Source organism: Giraffa tippelskirchi, chromosome 5 (assembly GCF_054371585.1).
Source record: "Giraffa tippelskirchi isolate mGirTip1 chromosome 5, T2T-mGirTip1v1.2.pri, whole genome shotgun sequence".
NCBI classification, from domain to species: Eukaryota; Metazoa; Chordata; class Mammalia; order Artiodactyla; family Giraffidae; genus Giraffa; species Giraffa tippelskirchi.
Window position 1 is genome coordinate 164,765,615 of NC_137279.1, and position 13,315 is coordinate 164,778,929.

A 13,315-nucleotide genomic window follows, 5' to 3' on the forward strand; every position below is an offset into this window, starting at 1 on the left:
CCCACCCACCTAGGTTACCATAGAGCACCAAGCTGAGCTTCCTATGCTATGCAGTAGCTTCCCACTAGCTATCTGTTTTACACGTGGTAATGTATACATGTTGGTTAAGCAACTGCTCCTTTCAAGGACTGTGCCACATGTGCTGAGAAATGCAATGAGAAATAAAATGGTCCTAGATTTTGTTAAGGGCTGGGAAGGAAAAAGAATAGAGCAACACGAGGAAATAAGTAATGGTAGAACTTCATTCAGTTCATGGGAGGCAAGTTCTGTCTATAGAAGTCACATTCGGGTTCTTTAAATGAAGAGTAGAAGTTGGCCAGATGAAGAGAGGAGGGGAAGGCTGTCCCAAGAAGAAGCCACACAGGTGTGCAGACACTGTAGTGGGAGAAATTTTGTTGGTCTTACTTGCCAGAATGTGAACCCTGCATCTTAATACCCAGAGAAGTACCTGGGGCGTAGTAAGTGGTTATTAAACATTAGTTTAATGAGTGAACAAAAGCATGAGCCAAGAGGAAATATGAGTAGCTATTTAACAGACATCCCAGAATTTGTTTAAATCCAATGTAGCTTCATTCCAATGCAGTTTATGAATTATTCATCTGGGCTATAACACTTATCACACCTATTCTTGGGTACAATCACTCGTATTCTTGGGTACAATCTATTGTTAAAGCGAAAAAAATTCTTGTTCATGCTGTTGTATTGTTAAATCATTCTTCTTGGAAAGCAGAGAATAAGAGGCTCAAAGCTAAATAGATCTTATAGATTGGGTCCCTCAAAAGCTTTATTACAAACTGAGACATAAAGAGTCTTAATATCTCATCTGTGGTTGCACAGTGGTTATGTAAAAATGGTGGAGCGGTGTATTGGAGGCCAGCGGAAGTTTGCAAAGTCTGAACAGTAGTTCCCCAATTCTCAAAAGGCAGAGAAAGAAGTCTAAGGGGGAGGAGGAGGGTTGGTGGTGGCAAATGCTAAGACAGAACAAAACAAAAAGGAAGTTTTAGATTGGGTCTTGGAAGAAAAAGAACTAAAATGGAACTGATCGTTTTGTCTCCAAGGAATTTCAGAAAACCTACATGAGTCGAATTTTTTCACAGATCTTCATAGGAACTTTCATTAAACTCTTCCCTTTCTCACCAGAACCTAAATGACCACCTGGTAATGACGTCACCAGCAGAGTGGAGCCTCCTGCCCTCAATCCAATTCATTCTTCTGTAGATTGTGGTTGTCGTGCTGGATCCCAGGAAACCTTCACTAGCTCAAGGTCACAAAGGTTTTCTTCCATGTTTTCTTCTATAAATCGCATAGTTTTAGATTTTACATGTAGGTCTATGGCCCACTTGGAGTTAATTCTTGTTTATGGAACAAAAAACAGATTGAAAGTTGTTTTTTATTTATTTATTTTTCACAAGCATATCCAAACCTAACACTATTTGTTGAAAAGACTACTCTTCTTGACAGAATAGTTTTTGCACTTGTATTAAAAATCATATATATATATATTCATCTCCTTGTATCTTTGGACTCTATTCTGTACCATTGAGATTATTGTCTATCTTCATACCAATACAACTGTTTTGATTAATGTAATTTCTAATAAGTCTTGAAATCAGATAAAATCAGATAGTGGAAGTTGTCTAACTTTGTTCTTTTTAGAAGTTCTTTTGGCTGATTTAGATCCTTTGCATTCCCACATGAATTTTTGAATCAGTTTGTCAATTTATTAAAAAAAATTCTGCTGGCATTTTGACTGGGATAACATTGAATCTATCCATAAATTTGGGGAGAATATCTTTAATATTGGGGATTGAGTTGTCCAGCATATGATTATAGTCATCTCGCCATTTACTCAGATTTTCTTAAACATCTTTTAGCAATGTTTTACCATTTTTGAGTGTATAGATATTTCACAGATTTTTCAGATTCATCACTAAATATTTCATATTTTTATGCTATTGACAATGATGTATTTTTAAAATGTAAAACTTCTGATATTTTACTGCTACTGTATAGATATATAATTGATCATTATAGACCTGCTAAAGTCACTCAGTTCTAATAGTCTTTTCTTTTCTTTTTTGTAGATTGTTAGATTTTCTATATAAATGATCATGTCATCTGTGACTAAAGTCAGCTTCACTTCTTCCCATCCAATCTGAATATCTTTTTTTGGGGTCTGGAAACTGTCTCAATTGAAGCAGGAAACCGAGGCAATTGTGAAACTCAACTTGTTTGCTTCTTACACATCAGTGACAACTATCCTTTTGGGCCTGATACTCAGTTCCTTAAAAATCATTCTCATGTATATGTAAATATATGTAAACGTATGTGTGTATATATATATAAAATTTATATTTGTATGTATATATATATGTATATAAATCTATATGCAAATAACATTGCTGCTGTTGTTAAGTCATTCAGTCATGTCCAACTCTTTGAGACCCGATGGACTGTAGCACGCCAGGCTTCCCTGTCCTTCACCATCCCCTGGAGCTTGTTCAAACTCGTGTCCATTGAGTGGGTGATGCTGTCCAACCATCTTGTCCTCTGTCATCCCTGTCTCCTCCTGCCTTCAATCTTTCCCAGGATCAGGGTCTTTTCTAATGAGTCAGCTCTTCACATCAGATGGACAAAGTATTGGAGCTTCAGCATCAATTCTTCCAGTGAATATTCAGGATTAATTTCCTTTAGGATTGACTGGTTCAATCTCCTTGCAGTCCAAGGGACTCTCAAGAGTCTTCTCCAACACCACAGTTCAAAAGCATCAATTCATTGGTGCTCAACCTTCTTTATGGTCCAACTCACACATCCATACATGACTACTGGAAAAAATCATAGCTTTGGATATGGACCTTTGTAGGCAAAGTAATGTCTCTGCTTTTTAATAGGCTGTCTAGGTTGGTCATAGATTTTCTAGCAAGGAGCAAGTGCCTTTTAATTTCATGGCTGCAGTCACCATCTGCAGTAATTTTGCAGCCCCCCAAAATAAAATATCTCTCACTGTTTCCGTTGTCCTCCCATCTATTTCCCATGAAGTAAGGGGGACTGGATGTCATGATCCTTGTTTTTTGAATGTGGAGTTTTAAGCCAGCTTTTTCACTCTCCTCTTTCACTTTCATCAAGAGGCTCTTTAGTTCTTCACTTTCTGCCATAAGGGTGGTGTCATCTGTGTAACTGAGGTTATTGATATTTCTCCTGGCAATCTTGATTCCAGCTTGTGCTTCATCCAGCCTGGCATTTTGCAAGATGTATTCTGCATATAAGTTAAATAAGCAGGGTGACAATACACAGCCTTGACGTATATTCCTTCCCCAATTTAGAATCAGTCTGTTGTTCCATGTCCAGTTCTAACTGTTGCTTCTTGACCTGCATACATGTTTCTCAGTAGGCAGGTAAGGTGATCTGGTATGCCCATCTCTAAAAATTTTCCATAGTTTGTTGTGATCCACACAGTCAAAGGCTTTAGCATCATCAATAAAGCAGAAGTAGGCGTTGTTCTGGAATTTTCTTGCTTTTTCTATGATCCAATGGATGTTGGAAATTTGATCTCTGGTTCCTCTGCCTTTTCTAAATCCAGCTTGAACCAGCTTGGAAGTTCTCAGTTCATGTACTGTTGAAGCCTAGCTTGGAGAATTTTCAGCATTACTTTGCTGGCATGTGAGATGAGTACAATTTTGCGGTAGTTTGAACATTCTTCGGTGTTGCCTTTCTTTCAGATCGGAGTGAAAACTGACCTTTTCCAGTGCTGTGGCCACTGCCGAGTTTTCCAGATTTGCTGGCATATTGAGTGCAGCACTTTCAGAGCATCATCTTTTAGGATTTGAAATAGCTCAGCTGGAATTCCATCACCTCCAGCAGTTTTGTTCATAGTGATGCTTCCTAAGGCCCACTTGACTTCATACCCAAGATATCTGGCTCTAGGTGAGTGATCATACCACTGTGGTTATCTGGGTCATGAGGATGTTTTTTGTATAGTTCTTCTATGTATTCTTGCCACCTCTTGTGAATAACATACATATAGTCTATTTTTTTGGTTGTACCCAGCAGGAGGGTAAATACAGTCCCTGTTATTTCACCCAGTAGCAGAAATTCTTCCCACTTGGATTTGAGATAAAGGCAAAATATGACATTTAAAAATTATCTTCAGACCCTTTGTCAAATTCATAACCATTTCTCAAAAGCTTTCTGAATTGTCTGTGGTTAATTTCACATGGGAGCAGACCAAAGATGAAGAGATACTGTTACTAAGGGGAAGACAGAGCCCAAAAGATCTAAATTATTTTCAGGTCAATAGTGATAGTAACAAAAACAGTTCAGAGCATATTTATAGCCTTTCATGGCTTATAAAGTCTTTTTACCTTCATGGACTCATTTGGCCCTTAGAGTATCATTTGGAAATAATGAAAGGAAATTATCTCTACATTATTTTTAGGGAAACGGAAGCTCAGAAAAGTGAAGTGAATTTCCATGGAACATATGGTTAAAGAGAAGAGATATGGGGGACCTAGTTGAACCCAGGGCTGTCTGACTTCTTAACTATTTAAAAAAATTTTATGAAGAATTTCAAACATATACTAAAGTAGCCTGAACTGAATAATCAATGCCCATGTACTTATCACCTAGATTAGACAGTTATCAATTCATGGATACTTTTGTTTCATGTCTAGCCCCACCCATCTATTCCCATTCTGTATTAGTAAATCTTAGCTATAATATGATCTCAGGCTTCCCAGGTGGCTTAGTGGTAAAGAATCCACTTCCAGTGCAGGAAAAACAGGAGACGGAGGTTCGATCCTTGGGTCAGGAAGAACCCCGGAGGAGGAAATGGCAACCCACTCGAGTATTCTTGCTGGTAAAATCCCATGGCCAGGGGAGCCTGGTGGGCTACAGTCCAACGAGTTGCAAAGAACTGCACATGACTGAGCATCTGAACAAGCGCGCACACACACATGATATCAAATCACAAGAAAGTATTTGAATATGTACCCTAAAGTCTAAGGAGTCTTTTAAAAATACATAACTATAATAACAGTTCACACCTAAACATAGCTTTAATTTTTTAATTTCATTATCCTGTCAGTTTATACATTTCCCAAATGATAAAAATGTCACAATTTTTAAAGTAGTTTATTTGAATCAGGATCCAAATAAGTTTCACACATTGTCATTGGTCTCTCTTAATGCACATGCTTCTTCCCCACCTCTTTTTTTCACCTTCATAATTTATTTATTGAGAAAACCAGGTTGTTTTCCTATAGTGGTTTTTCCTAGTCTGAATTTGAGGATGGTACTTCTGTGGTATGGCTTAACATGTTCCTTTGTCTTATGTGTTTCCTGAAAATTGACAGTTGAACTAAAATCTTGATCAGAACAAAGATCATTTTTTGTTAATTTAGCAAGAGAGCTTCCTAGGTAATCCATTCCTCCTCAGTAGACATATAAGATCAAGTTGTCCTGGGTTTTGTAATGTGAAAAGCCATGGATGCTTGAAGCCTGCATCCACTAATTCATGATGGATTGCAGAATGATGATACTGTATCACCTGTCTGGGACGCTTCTCCTTATATTCTCATACACTTTTCTTAACTAACAGGGAATCAAAATCTGAAAACTTAAACCAGATCATCTTGAAATCAGTTAAATAATATGAATACAAATAGTAGAACAAAAGTTGAATGCTCTTCCATCTGTATGACATTGCACTTTATCTTTTACAAAGTATCTCTAATTATATTAGTTAGATGTTTGCAAATAGCCCTAGAAGCAGGACAGATGTGTGTTAGATTGGTGCAAAAAGCTGCCCGCCCCCACATCCATGAATCCCCATGAATCATGCCTCCCTGTAACAATGTCCCTTTTTGTAATTTGACTTTGCCTTCAGCCCGTCAAAGGATGTAGTCTGTTTCCCCAATCCTTGCGTCTGGGCTGACCCTGTAACTTGTTTTGACCAATAGAATATGAGAAGAGTGACTGTGTGAGGCGATGCTTTAAACACCCCTACAGTCCCACTTCTCCTCTCCTGGAACAGCATCAGAATGTAAGGAGGTCCAGTCTAGCACCTTAAGTATACAAGACCCTGTACAGAAAGAGAGGCTCAGAGTCCTAACTGTGTCCATGGGGTCCAAGTCCCAGCCAACTCCTCAACTGAGTGCTGCTCCTTGAGTGGGCCCAGAAAGATGATCAGAACTACCCAGCAGCCCACAGAATTTTGGGAAACAAGCTCTTGCTCTTCTACATCTCTGAATTTTGAGGTGATTTGCTCTATGGCAAAGGTTAATGAAACCAGGAGAGATTATCCACATTTTACTGAGAAAACTAAAGCCCAGATAGGGAAGATGTTCAAACTAGAAGACTGTAGAGCTAGGTCAGAATTTAGGATTTCTGACTCCTAGTCCAGTGTTCTTACCATCTATATGGTTCTTTCTTGTATGGCAATTAACTCTCTATCTTACACTCTCCATTACCTTAAAGCAACCTCTAAGGTTGAGCTTCCCTTTACCTTGAGAAGCCCTGTGAATTGAGCTCCATTTAATAACTCAGTTATGAGCTAGGACTCTAGAAACTTCCTTAAGGGAAATAGAAACTGAAATCTTGAGTGAAGTTTCAGCCTTAGCTATATTTTGAATTCCTATTGTTACTCAGTCTTTGGGAAAATAAACTTGAACATTCTCAAACTGGGCGTGAATTTGGAGAAAAGACTTGGAATATCCGTAGGGTTAAGGGCTTAAAAAATACCCAAGCATAACAACTGCTTTTTGTGTAAGTCAAGTAGGTGCTGACTGATTCTATCAATTTGTAAGTCCAAGCAACTTCCAGATGGTTCTAATAACAGTAAAAGTATTTTATATTTGATTAGTGCCTTTCAGTTTACAAAGCACTTTCTCATCTGTGTCCTTATTCCAATCCCATGATGGAAGGAAATAGGCCAGAGATTATTGGTTCTATTTTCTGGATGAAAAAACTGAGTCTAGAAGGGGAAGTGAGTTGCACAAAACCAATGTCTAAACAAGTAGCAGAGTCAAGATTTAAATCAAATATGATTTCATGGTCAATGAATTTTCCAGCTCATTGCCCTTAGTCTTGTCCACAGTTTCCTCAAGAATATCCTTCCTCCATTTCCATTATAACATCCACAATGAAAGGGGTAGCTATTATGTGGTAAGTCCTGGAAGAAGGGACACAAAGAGAAGGAGCTCACAGTCTGGCAGAGTGATGGATATCGAGACCAATAATTGCAACAACAATAATAGTATTAATGATGATGAACAGTAATGGAGTACTATGTGTCTAATCCTATTCTAAAAGACTTAGACACCTTAGTTAATTCTCAAAACAATTCTGCCTGGTCCATGCTGCTATTATCTTCATTTATTTAATATAAAAGAGATGTTAAGTAACATCTTGAAACTTGGCTAGGAAGTGATGGACTGGGACTGTAAGTTCCAAGGGGAGGCTTACAGAAGTGAAGGAGATCAGAAAAACATCCCTAGTCTCCCAGGAAAAATCCAGAAAGTCTTCATGCAAGAGGCCATGAACCAGGCCATGAAGAATCTTGGATTTGTCAGGAGACATGGTGATATTACTGTTGTTATTCAGTTGTTCAGTCATGTTTGACTCCTTGCAGCCTCATGGACTACAGCACACCAAGCTTCGCTGTCCTTCACCATCTCCCAGAGTTTGTGTAAACTCATATTCATTGAGACAGTGATGCCATCGAACCACCTCATCCTCTGTCATTTCCTTCTCCTCCTGCCTTCAATCTTTCCCAGCCTCAGGGTCATTTTCAATGAGTCGGCTCTTTGCATCAGGTGGCCAAAGTATTGGAGCTTCAGCTTCAGCCAATGAATATTCAGGGTTGATTTCCTTTAGGATTGACGAGTAGGTGGTATTAGGGAACAGCCCGATGATAGACTCACATGTAGTTTAGTGTGGTGAAGCTAACTATGAAGGTGTTACCACCCAGAGATGTACACAGACAGACAACTATATGCACCATTGCAAGCCAAATACTCATATAACACTAGGTGGTTTTGGTGTTTATCAATCCCTTTTCCCTCAGCATGGCAGCACTCTCAGCCGAGAATAGTGTGGCTCATCTGCTTGTTTTGTTATTAGCCTGCTTCTGGGTCCCTTTGCCAACTCTCACTTGTGTTATTTACTTCCCAGTTTCATGTGAATCCACGCTCCATGGACCACTTTTCAGTATCAAGGCCAATTATCATTATTACTGAAAATTTTAATTAGTGTAATTACTTTCAGCCTGCATTTTGATTAATAGCCATTAACAGTTATTTTTAAGGTTCATTATTATAGCTGAGATTTAATTACTTAATTAACATAACAATTAATAACATATTTATATGGGGCTTGATAGTTTGGGAAGTGGTTTCAAATATAAAGTCCCGTTTGATCCTCCTCGAAACTCCAGGTGGCAGGAAGAATTATTATCCAGATTTTATACAAGGAATCTTGTGAACAGAGCTGCAGAGACTCACCTAGTTTCCTGGTTTTCAGTCTGGTTCTATTTCTTTCTTTATCTCTGCGTCTGCAATGGCTCAGCGTTTCACCCCAATGTGATGTGAAAGTGAAAGTCTCTCAGCCGTGTCTGACTCATTGCAACCCCATGGACTATACATACAGTCCATGGAATTCTCTAGGCCAGAATACTGGAGTGGGTAGCCTTTCCCTTCTCCAGGGGATCTTCCCAACCCAGGGATCGAATCCAGGTCTCCTGCACTGGAGGCAGATTCTTTACCGGCTGAGCCACCAGGGAAGCCCTATGCGATATTTGAGACAAACCTTATGGCATGAGTAGCCGTCAGCCAGCTAGTCAAAGAAAGGGAAGATATTAAAGGCTACAGGAAGAGTGATTGCAAAGACGATGGTAGGGTGTAAAGGGCATGGCTCATTCAGAGAACTGCCAGTATTTCAGAATGTTCGTGTGGCAGAGTACAAAGAGTTTGGGAATCAGATGGACCTGGGCTTGGGTCTCAAGTTTGCCACCTGTGAGATCAGCTGTGTGATCCTGGTCAGATTCTGTAAGTGTCTGAATCTGAGTATAATAAAAGTATAAAATATCTTGTAGGATGTTTCTGAGAATTTGTGAAAAATTGTTCTACAGACTCAGACATGCAATAAAAGATAGAAGTGTTAGTAAGTATCATTGTCATGATGAGTAAGGTGGATCCTGATGGTGTGGTAGGCCAGGGCAGCAATGGGATGCTGCTAGAAGGATGTGCAGAGGTCAAGTTATGGAGGACCTTAAGAAAGTGGAAGTGTTAGTTCCTTAATCATGTCTGACTCTTTGCGACCCCATGGACTGTAGCTTGCCAGGGTCCTCTGTCTATGGAATTCTCCAGGCAAGAATACTGGAGTGGGTAGTCATTCCCTTCTCCAGGGGATCTTCCTGACCCAGAGATTGAACCTAGGTCTCCTGCACTGCAGGCAGATTCTTTATCGTCTGAGCCACCAGGTAAGCCCATGGAGGACCATGTTATCTAGCAAATAGGAAGCCACAGAAAGGTGATCAGCAGGGCTGATGTGGTCAGAATCTTTGTTTTATGAAGATCACCCTGGCACCATTGTAGAGGTGAATGACTGATTAGGAGGCTTTTTAAACACTCCCAAAGTGGAAGTGTGAAGGCCTGGGCTGAGGCTGTGACACAGAGTGGAAGGGGACCCAGACAGGAGGCGGGCTGGGGAAGTCCATCACCCAGCCTAGAGCCTGACTTCGAGCGTGGGTTTAGGAGTAGGAGGATTACGCCACAGTTCCTAGCTTGGGCAAATTTGCAGCTGATGGGCCATAAAGAGAATGTTGGCTGACAAAGGCTTCTGATAGAACCTTGCAAGTATTTCCTAAGGATGGAAATTATTCCACAGAACCGTAGTTCCTTAAAGGATTTCCATCTGAGACCTTGCGGTGGGGCAGAACTCCTTGCCTAAATGAAAGGAAGATTTCATTTTCTTGGTTAATCAGTACATCGCAGCAAGAGAAAATTCAGCAGAAACCAATTATAATCTCATGTCACAGAAACAGGTGTAAAGAAAAAGTAAGCAGAAACCAGGTGGTGTCAGCACAGAAGGAATCCAGAGGAACAAAGTTAATGTCTGTTTTGAAAAAAACCAAGAGGAGCCTAACATTTGGATCCAGGATAGATTAACTCTATTTTTGTTTCCTCAGTTAAAGTCTGTCAATCTGGAGTTATTAAAAAAAAAAATAGTGTAAAATATTCAGGTCTGTCTATTGGCTCTTCACAAACATACTCTTATTTCAAAGAACAGATTTTGCTTTACAGAACGTTTCAAAACCATGACATACTGGAATCTGGAGGAATAAAATGATAATGAAGCCTCACCTTCATTAGCATGAAGTTCTTTTCTCAGCTCTTTCATTTTCAGTCTCACTTAATCTTATGATTATAAAAGTAAGCGAGCAGTAATTGTTATCCTTATTTTTCACACAATAGAACTGGAGAGCTTAGGGGTTTTGTCCAAGGCCACACAGCTTGACAGTGCAGAGGTAGATCCCAGGACTCCTGGATTTTACCACCCTCACTTTAGTTCCCAAGGAAGCCAAAGTAGGTGTAATTAGGTTGAGAGTTAAAGGCATGGATTTGGAGTCAGTCCAGCATTCAAATTTTGCTCCAACCACTTCCTAGCTGTAGGACATTGAACAAATCAATAGGCCTCTCTGAGCTTCAGATTTCCTATGTATAAATTAGATATCCTTGCTTCTCATGGATGTTGGGAGAATCAAATAAGGTTAGCAAACAACAATGTGAACAATGTTCAGAGCCTGCCACGTCTTAAATATCTCATTAATGGCAAATATTGCTATGACTTTAGTAGATCCTCTTTGGAATGGCTTCTTGATGCACCAAGAGTTTGGGAGAATGACCCCAAATCACCGGGGTGATCCCTCGGTAGCCATGCTTGTGTTCCTGGTTGTGGCTGATTGATTCACGGGTGGACACCACCCACACTGGGCCAATCAGAAATCTTTCCCTAAATTTAAAAACTGAAACAAACAGCATGTCCTTCTGTAGCAGAAAGCCCCAGAACTGTGGGTGACCAAGCTCCTGCTAATATGGAAGAAGGAAATGGTTGGTAGTAAGAGAGAATAAAGCTTATGGGTAGAGAGTTGCAGAGGAGAGACGGAGGGCTGTAGTGAATTTAGTAGTTTCTGAGGCCCAGGTGTACTCCTGCCACTCTTATGCCCTAGTGCTAAACATTTCCTTATTTATTTCCTTAATTCTGACATAGCCACTACGTCTCATTTACTTAAGCTAGTTGAATTTTGATTCTTGTCATTTGCAGATAAGAGTCCTGACTCATGCCAGTCTTAATCACCCACTTGGATAATATTCTGGAGGGAAGAGAAAGCTCTTGGAAATAGAGGAACAAGACAGTCCCAGGAGTCAAGGAGGAAGAATGAAGCGTGAATGTTCCCACAGCCAATTTGCTTCACCTTTTGGTGCATCTATAGAGTGGAGCTCTACCTGACTCTATCTGGCAGCTAGTAGGTGCTCAATAAATATCAGTTCCTTTTCTGACTCCTTTCCTCTTCCGCATTTCTCTCCCCTTTTATAATGCTGGCATCTACCTTGTTAATATCCATAGGACACATCCCATACTCTGACTGCACATTTGCCATCAGAATAATGCTCCTCAGTACTATTTTTATTCAACACCAGTGCTGCTCCCTTTAGCATCCTTACCCTCCTCCTGGGTCTATCTTTGTTCTCTTAGTTCCCACGACACATACAAGCACTTGCAGTTCCCCAGACAAATCACATGCTCTCTTGTCTTTGGATTTGGGTGTGTTCTGTTTCCTCTGCGTGCACCAAACAGCCCCTTCTCTGTTGGATTCTGGTGCAGCCTCAGTTCTCAGCTTAGACATCACTACCTCCTGAAGGTGTTCTCCAGCTACCCCTGCCCTCAGACAGGTGAACTCCACTTTCTCTCTGCTTCCAGCTTCATGGCTTACTTGACTGTAATGCTGAATCTCTCTCCTATAGTTGCTTGCTTTACTCATCCCTATTCCTCTTGGTTTTCATCAGTCTTTCCTTCCAGCTTATCTCCCTCACGCACACTATTACCCCATCTTGCCCAGGGACCTCTTTGGGGACTCCTCTGACTTTAATGGAAGCACTAAGTCCTGTCCCCCACTCATTTCGTCTATTCATGGCTTCTCGTGCCGCTTCTTCATGGCATCCACTACAGTGTGAGGGTATTTCATGAAGGTCTGTCTCTGCTTTTTGCTCACTCCTTTAGCCTCAGCACTTTGCATGTAATTGGCCCTTGCAAATATTCAGTGACTGACTAACTTACAGAATGAAGCAATCTCCAAATGCTCTGGACCCAGCAGAAAACCTGGAACACAGAAGGTGCTTTCTTGCCAAAACATCGGCATATATGCTAACCAGTGGACATCCAAAGCAAAATGGTGGAACTCAGAGCAAAATAGTGGCAAAATTATGATAATTCCAATCAGCTACTAGATTGCTGATTTTGAAGTGATGTGTAAAAAAAAGTGGAGGTTTGGGGCTCAGAGAGTCCTGGGTAGGAATACTCTATATGATCTCGGAAAAGCAACCAAACCTTTCTGAGACTCAGATCCTTCCTCTGCACAGAGCCAAAGAGGGATTGTGGAGGGAATAAGAATAAGAATCTATATATAAAGAGTACCTGCAGAGGGGCAGCAATGGAGACACAGACATAGAGAACAGACTTGTAGACACGGTGGGGGTGGTTAGGAGGAGGGTGTGTGATGAATGAGAAAGTAGAATAAAAACATACACACTACCATATGTAAAACAGAAAGCCAGTGGGAATTTGCTGTGTGACCCAGGGAACTCAAACCAGTGCTCTGTGAAAACCCAGAGGGGTGGGACATGGGAGGGAGGTTCACGAGGGAGGGGGCATATGTATACCTACGGCTGATTCATACTGATGTATGGCAGAAACCAAAGGCAATATTGTAAAGCAATTATCCTTTGATTAAAAATAAATAAATATATATATATATTTTTAAAGAGTACCTGCAGAGCAAGCACTTAATGTTGGCTCTTATGACCTGGATAGCTCCTACCGCTACGTGGCCAGTTTGGCCTTGACATTTGGATAACTTTCTTTATTTTTCACTGTGTTTGGCATGGGCAGGCACTTTTTCCACCAAGCTCCACCATGGATTTTCCATGAAAGCGGTTTTACTGAACTGGAACTACTTTGACTCTAAGCACCACGGGTCAGCATATCCCCGTGGAAAGAAGCTGAGATGGAAATTGTTTCTACTCTGAGTGTCCAGAATAAA

At 40.5% G+C, this 13,315-nt stretch overlaps 1 long non-coding RNA gene across 1 annotated transcript in view; it reads left to right on the forward strand.

Moving 5' to 3' along the window:
- The window catches only part of LOC145505063 (uncharacterized), a 198,326-nt gene extending 186,771 nt beyond the window's left edge, over positions 1-11,555 (forward strand). The window contains exons 5-7 of the long non-coding RNA XR_014052816.1: positions 1,141-1,264; positions 3,720-3,924; positions 11,320-11,555. This is a non-coding gene — a long non-coding RNA (uncharacterized LOC145505063). The remainder of the gene's footprint in view (positions 1-1,140; positions 1,265-3,719; positions 3,925-11,319) is intronic.
- The last annotated feature ends 1,760 nt before the right edge of the window (positions 11,556-13,315 follow it).